The sequence below is a fragment of the Gossypium hirsutum genome, chromosome D08, assembly GCF_007990345.1.
Source record: "Gossypium hirsutum isolate 1008001.06 chromosome D08, Gossypium_hirsutum_v2.1, whole genome shotgun sequence".
In the NCBI taxonomy this organism is placed as follows: Eukaryota; Viridiplantae; Streptophyta; class Magnoliopsida; order Malvales; family Malvaceae; genus Gossypium; species Gossypium hirsutum.
This window is the reverse complement of record NC_053444.1, coordinates 53586556-53594439: the sequence shown is the minus strand read 5'-3', so window position 1 is coordinate 53594439 and position 7884 is coordinate 53586556. Positions and strand designations below refer to the sequence as shown.

The window sequence follows — 7884 nt, the reverse complement described above, 5'->3', positions numbered from 1 at the left end:
AATTATGTTTCAATGTTCTAGTTTGCGACTATGGTTGAATGATATGTTTATATCTTGTGTGATGTGCATAGGAAACGAGTGTGGAAAGGTAATGAAATAGTAAGTTCATATGGCTGAAAATTAATAATTAAATGTTAATTTCATGAATTATATAATGTATGATGATATATATTTATTGTTGAAATGAGAATAAAATAAAAATGCGAAAACCGAATAAATGATCAAATTGAGCGGAACGCCAGATTTAAGTACTTCTGATCAATGACAAAGTGATAAGTCGTAGCCTAGCTACACTTATCTGATCAGGGACAAGTGATAAGTGATCATAAGTAATACCATAGTTATACTATGGCAAAGTGGAAGTGAAGTACTCAATTTTCCGTAACCATTCCCTAATTTGATTAAGGATGGTAAGTGACAAATGGACCCAAAAGAATTAAAGTAAATGGTTAAGTGGTAGTGTATTTATACCAGGATGATGTTGTTATTTTAAAGTGACATTTTCATTGCAAAATTGAGAATTTCATAAATGTGTTATTGAATGGTATAATCGATACACGTTGATTTAAATGGTAAGTATGTATTAGTGTTGAACTTAATGTCATTGAGTTGTACGTGAATTAAATGGAAATTACTAGTGATATGATTTAAATTGTGAGCATAAGAAATTGCGAATTGAATGGAATGGAAATGAAGCATTGAATTGCATGAGTATGTATCGGGTCTTGTAGGCCCTAATTATTATGATTATAATATTTTGAGGATATATTGTGAAAAGTTATAGAAGCATGTTAATTATTTTGAAAGTTTTAATTTAGATGAAATTTTATAACTCGGTTAAATACGTATATGTTTTTTTTTTTTGAAAAATAGTTGCAGATTGGGCTGTATTATTGAATTCAAAAATGAAAAAACAAAAACAGAACCAGTCCAGGCCCGGTTTGAGCCTTGATCCTATCACCAAAACAAAACAATAAAAAATGAAAAAACTGAAACGTCAAAAGGCTACTGCCATTAGATCCTAAAAAGCAGCATAACTGAACCTTCTGGAAGCCATTAATGCTGCTGTAAAATCTTTCCCAATCAGCATCAAAACTTTTAATCGTCTTGTTCCTGCCAAAACTTCTTCATGATGAAATCATACTCCCGAGGAAACCCCTTATTCTGTCATTGCTTTACCTGCTACCTCTCGGTTTACCCATTTCATTTTCATCCCTAACATTCAATCCGATTCCCCCCCTCGATCCCTCCCATTCTGATCTTTTGCATATTCTGGGACTCCCTCAGCCAGGTATAATATTCGTTTATCCCTCAACGTTGCTTTTTCTATCATATGCGCAAGGCTGTTTACTGCTCTTGGAACATGTTCAAATCTATATTCCTGGAAACTTGATTGTAGCTTATGAATATCACTGATATAGGCACACACCTTTGATTTATCTGGGATATTAGATCTGCATTTCTTTATTATCGATAGTGAATCTCCTTCAATAATGATTTTTCTCCATTTCATTTCTTTACCTATTTTGATCGCTTTCCGGCTTGCGAGCGCCTCTGCTGCAAAAGGGGATGCCACCTATTGGTAAATCATCGAGCATGAGAGTAAGACCTTACCTTCGTTGTCTCTAGCCACAATCCCCACCGCCGATTGCTTACTCTTTCCGTCATATGCTGCATCAAAGTTTATCTTCACAATCTGGTCAGGTGGCTTCTTCCATTTGCTTGTAGATTTATAAGATTCTGCTTTACTTTTTCCTATCCCATCCAACTCTTGTATGTAGCTACTAACAAATCTACTTATTTCTTTTCCAGATTTGCTCACTTTATTATGCACTCTATTATTTCGGTCTCCCCATATAGCCCATAAAGTACAACAAAACATCCTACACTGAGATTCCGAGTTCTTCGCAAAAACTTCGGTGAGCCACTCTGTAAACTCCATCTGTTGTTCTTGCACCATAGCATTACATGGTAATTCCTTCCATACTGATTTTGACACAGGGCATTCGTGGAAAAGGTGATTCATACTCTCTGAACCAACTCCACATCGTGGACACACTGTAATGTTTATTAGCTTTTTCTGAACTAGATTAACTCGTGTAGGTAAAAAATTCCACGATATCTTTCAGATTGTAATTTTGATTTTTAAGGGAAGATTTAGTAGCCATAATTTCCTGTAGAATTCCTTGTAGCCTTCTTGTAAAGCATAAGCTCTAGGGTCATCCTAGATATTCTGTAATAGTTTATAGGAGCTGCGAACTGTGAATTCACCTGACGCGTCAGCACTCCAGACTCGGAAGTCATCATGGGGATCCTTTGCCAATGGGATACCAATAATCTTCTCAGCTACATCCTCTGGAAAGGTAGAAATTATCAACTCTTCCTTCCATGTTCTGTTATTTTGATTGATTAGATCGGCAACTTTACAATCGTTCAAATTCGTGATTATAGCTGATAATCTATTTCTTCCAACATCAGGGATCCAATTGTTGCGTCCAACTGTAATTAGTTCTCCCCTGCCTACTCTCCAGCCCATACCTTCTTTTAAAATACTCTTTGTAGCCCAAATACTTTTCCACATATACGAAGCATTGTTCCCCAAGCATGAATCTAGGAAATTATTATTCGGGAAATATTTTGCTTTTAAAACTTGAGCTAATAACGAATCTGGATAGGTCGAAATTCTCCAACGCTGTTTAGCTAATAAGGAGACATTAAATTTAGCCAAATCTCTGAATCCCAAGCCTCCTTCTCCTTTAGACCGGCATAAGTAAGTCCATTTACACCAATGAATCCCTTTTCTCCCATGAGCTTTTTGCCACCAGAACTTAGCAAAAATGCCTTCTAAATCTCTACAAAAAGACTTCGGTAACAAAAAACACGACATTGCATATGTTGGAATAGCCTGCAGGATCGACTTCAAAAAAACTTCCTTGCCTCCTTGCGACAACATTCTGGTGCTCAACCCATCGATTTTGCTGTAAATTCTCTTTGAGATATTGAAAAGATTCTTTTTTTCGTCTGCCCACCACATTTGGAAGTCCTAGATATCTTTCCATATTTGTTGATGTTTGTATCCCAATAATTGTCGAGACTTTGTTCTTTTTATCTTCTGTAGTATTTGTGCTGTAGAAGATAGTAGATTTGTTAAAGCTGACGCATTGACCGGAACTTTTACCATATTCCATCAAAATTTCTTTTAGCACCATCGCCCCCCTTCCTGTTGCTTCCCCAAACAAAATACAATCATCTGCAAAGAGAAGATGTGTAATTTTTGGGCCTCTTCTACTTGCCTTTGCTCTTTTTAACAACTTTTCCTTCGATGCCATTCTCATCAAGGCTGATAATCCCTCACTACACATCAAAAAGAGAAAAGGGCTTAAAGGATCTCCCTGTCTCAAACCTCTTGTTGGCTTAAAACTTCTCCCACAACCCCCATTAGTATTAAAACATAGGACGTAGTAGAAATGCATTTCATGACCAACTCTACCCATTCAATATCAAAACCCATGCATAACATAACTTCTTTTAAATAGCCCCATTCAACCCTATCATAGGCTTTACTCATATCGAGCTTAATGGCCATATATCCTTTTTTCCCTCCTCTTTTTTATCTGAATGTATGCAAAATCTTATAGGCAAGAAGCACATTATCTGTAATAAGCCTTCCTGGGACGAACGCACTTTGAGCTGCATCAATACACCTACCAATACAGATTTGAAGTAGATTTGCAATTGTTTTTGCCACCACCTTATAAAGGACTGAACATAAACTGATAGGTCTGAAATTTGCTAAGATAGTTGGGTTAGGGATTTTTGGAATCAGCACAATCTCTGTTTGATTGAAAAGACCAAAATTTTTACCTTCATTAATAATTCCCAAACAGAAATCAACAACTTCCTTGCCTACAATGTGCCAAAATTTCTGAAAGAATAATGCTGGAAAACCATCCTGACCTGGTGCTTTTGTGGGACCCATACCTTTCAAAGCTTCGTGAACTTCTTCTGCTGTAAATTTTTTCTTCAAGCCTCAGTTCATATCAACCGGAATCTTACTATCGATACCTGTTAGAAGATGAGAAGGATCTCCTACTTCACTTGATGTAAATAAGTTCTTAAAGTACCTGGTAGCCACTTCATTAATCTCACTAGCTTCATTAGCCTCTCTCTCATCACCCATATCTAACCTTGAAATTGTATTAATTTTCCTCCGCATTGTGGCTAATCTATGAAAAAAAGTCGTATTTCGGTCTCCTGCCTTAAGCCAGTTTGCCTTTGCCCTTTGCTCCCAATAGAGCTCATCCTTCTCAATTTCCATATTTAAATGAATTCTGGTATCGATCATTTCTCCAATGACTTCATCACTCCTATCCTGCTCCATTAAAAATTCAAGCCTTCTCTTTGTTCTTTTATTGAATTTTCCCATACCCTTCAATCAATCTTTAATCTTTCGAGCTTATCAGAAATTGTACCGACTCTTGACTCCCAGGAATCTCTAACTACTTCCTCAATTGTATCCTCCAGAATCCACCATGCCTCAAATTTGAATCTTTCATTGCCTTTATGATTGTCTTTACATTTTGTATTAACAAGAATTGGACAATGATCAGACATAGAATGAGTTAAATGCTTGATGATACCTGCTGGAAATAATAGCTTCCACTTGTCGTTTGCCACCCCCTATCAAGTCTCTCTCTAATATTCGTCTTCAGTGAAATTCCCCTCTCCCAAGTAAACCAGACCCCTGAATAACCCACATCTTCAAGTAAAAAATCTCCTAGAGCCTCTCTGAACGCCTCCATTCAACTCTCCTCTCTTGGTGCACCCCCGTGTTTTTCATAGGAATAAAGTATCTCATTAAAATCACCGCATACCATCCAGGGATGACTCCTATCTTCTCCCAATTTCTTTAACAAATTCTATGTAGCACATTTATCTTTAACATAGGGCGAACCATAAAACCCCGTGAATCTCCATTCGACTTCAACATCAGCGTCACCTCCTTTCTATGCCAATCTTAATCCACCTCGCGTACCCTCAGCTTCAATATCGATACCATTGTTGAAACCACATCGCCTTCTAGCTTTTTCCATACGATGTTTATCTAACTTTGTCTTTATTAAGAAGACCATTTGGGGATTGTGTTGCTTTAAAAGGAAGCAAAGCCTCCTCACTACCCGTGGACTCCCCAATCCACTAACATTCCAGCTTATTATTTTCATAACGCCCGGTCGGCTTGCCTATTGGCAGCCGCCGATCTTGATAAATTTTCTACCTCCATTTGCTTCGCACTCTCCATCATCCCTTCTGAGCAGATGCTTTCACATTCCTTCACTTCAGCCAATTTCACTTTTTTAATTCCATCCCTTTCACCACTCATCGGGCTACCTTCTTCTGTGAACTTTCGCTTCCTCAGTCTATTAGCATCTGTTACTTCTACCTCTATGTCCATTGTTTTAATACTTTTCTAACTCCTCCTCTTTTCATGATTAATGTCTGTACACTCTTATGCTTTGCTATTATCGATATTCACGACCTCCTCTATCCCAAATTTGTTTTCCTGCTGCTTCAACAAATCTTTCTCTCCCATCATCTCTATATTCTCTTGGATTTCTTTCAACTCCTGTTTTTTCTTATCAAATTCTTTGGAACTTCCTGTCAGCACTTCTTGACCTCCTGTGTATGAGCTCTGAACCCCCGCAAACCTCCACATAGTACTAAACTACATACTTTCTTTCCCAACTTGTTTTGACTCTGCTTCTAAAGCCATTGAATAAGGTGGATCACTGCTGATTTTGCTTTTTCTTGCAGGTATTATTTGAGTACAATCTGCAAGTCCATGTCCCATTCTTCCACAACCAAAACAAAAAATTGGCAGATTCTCATATTTAAAAGGAACCCACATTTTTTTAACATTAATGCTTGAGACGAAGATACCTCGACGTAGTGGTTTCCGAACATCCAAACTAATTCTGAGTCGGCAGTAAGTATCACTTATTTTAGATTTGATAACCCCCCCGAATGTGACACCAATTGCATGCATGAGATCCTTCTTATCAAACTCTGGTAAATGCGAGTCAATTTTTATCCAGAACGGTGAAGAGGTCAAACTAATCTGATCTCTCTCCATCTCCTGACTTAATCTATTGAATAAAATAAAACTCTTACGGAACAGCCACGGTCTTCCTTCCAAAATTGACTCCAAATCTTCTTCCAATTCAAAAACTATCAAGTATAGATTTTGCCCTACCTTCTGAATCTCAAACTTTTTCTTGGTCTTCCAAATACTCCTCATCTGTGCCCTAAAGCTTTCTTGATTGTATAGTTTTCCTGTCCAAACTGTGTATATCAACGTTGGTTTGGAATTTGGTATCACCTTCGACCTCTTAACCGTTAATTGAATAAATTCATCTGCTAAAAGGGAGATCTCGTCCTACCCTCTCTATCCTCACCACCACTTTCTTCCATCCTAAGCCGCAGAAGGTACTGCTTTCTCTACGACACCACGAAGCACTACTGGGAGCACAGAGAATTAGGGTTTGTATGTATCTCATAAAATATAATTTTGATAGTTTAAGTGTATATGTTTTAGTAATGCTTCGTACCTTATTCCAGTGTTGGATACGGGTAAGGGGTGTTATATTACCAGTCTATCTATCCCCAATAATTAATTCTCACTGACCACGTCCTATAGGGATCACCGAATCAATAATAATAAGTCTTGTTTGGAGAGGCTCGTAAACAAAATGTTTCAAAATAATATCTAGGGTAGGACATTCAATTAACCGAGATTTAGAAGCTGAAATTTCACCCGGACCGTCAATAGGCTTAGCAATGGCGTTTATAACATGACCAAAATAATCCTCACTCACTAGTATCTAAGTAATATTTCCTGTTTTCTTTTACACAACTTCCTTCTTGTATCATCAAATCGTCATCCATTAATACAACACCAACATTATTTGATTCCAAATTTAGGGCAATGCCTATAATATCTTCTTCAAGTTCTACTAATTCACCTGTCTCTGATAATAGATATGGTTTGCCATGGTGTCTAAACCATGGCATGTACGATGGCTCAACAGCTAATTCATGAGTGATAATGCATTCACAATTAGGTAAAAAGTTGTACCTATACTCCTAAATATTGATATATTGTTTGTGGAATTTACCTTATCTTCCTCAGTTCTCCCCTACAAATCGATCTTGTGCACGTCTTTAATGTCTTAGGGTGGTGGCGAAATCGTTTACCTAAACCCAAATTACCGCATAACTCGATTAAATTCGTGCATCTCTACTGTAACGTAAAATATCAATATCACCTTTACATGCCAGATGTTGGGATTCACTAAGAATTCGAACAGGATGCATGCTTGAATTCTCAGATCGGAGTATAGTGTCCATTCAAACTCTAGTACAAAATAATAATTTCAATTATGTTCTTACTAATAATTCTTAAATCCTTGCATCAATATTATATATTTAAAATTTTTCGAAATACTAACATCAGCTTCCGATCATTGATCTAATAGGAGTTGTATATCTTGAAGTTCTTCCGGTAGTCCCACATAACTCGACTTACGGTTTCACCTATTGAAATAACATGTCAATACAATAATTTAAATTTTAAATAATTTTATTATGGTAAATATATTATCTAGTGAATTTTACTTTGTTAAGAGTGGGAATGTATAAGGGTAGCCAACTTGAAGACGTAAAAATGGCAGTCGATACCATGTGCATGATAGCAGTAGGAGCAAGCAACCACCGATTTTAATTTTTTTTGGTTGCATCGCCTGAAACATCTCCCGGTACAACGTCGCCAACACCACTGATCCCTAAATTAGTTGGCTCGCTCCTTTTAAGTCCACAAGTTGTACCAGC

The 7884-nt window shown here is 37.1% G+C and overlaps 1 long non-coding RNA gene across 3 annotated transcripts; it reads left to right on the top strand.

Moving 5' to 3' along the window:
- The first annotated feature begins 995 nt into the window (after window positions 1–995).
- LOC107900749 (uncharacterized) lies at window positions 996–6653 on the top strand. Of its 3 annotated transcripts, none has more exons than XR_001685021.2 (4): window positions 996–1699; window positions 1813–1919; window positions 2002–2363; window positions 5812–6653. It is a non-coding gene; the product is annotated as an uncharacterized lncRNA (long non-coding RNA). The 3 variants fall into 3 exon arrangements; XR_001685022.2 differs by lacking the exon at window positions 5812–6653 and adding an exon at window positions 2479–3152; XR_005916854.1 differs by lacking the exon at window positions 5812–6653 and having other exon boundaries at window positions 2002–2470.
- Window positions 6654–7884: the final 1231 nt, after the last annotated feature.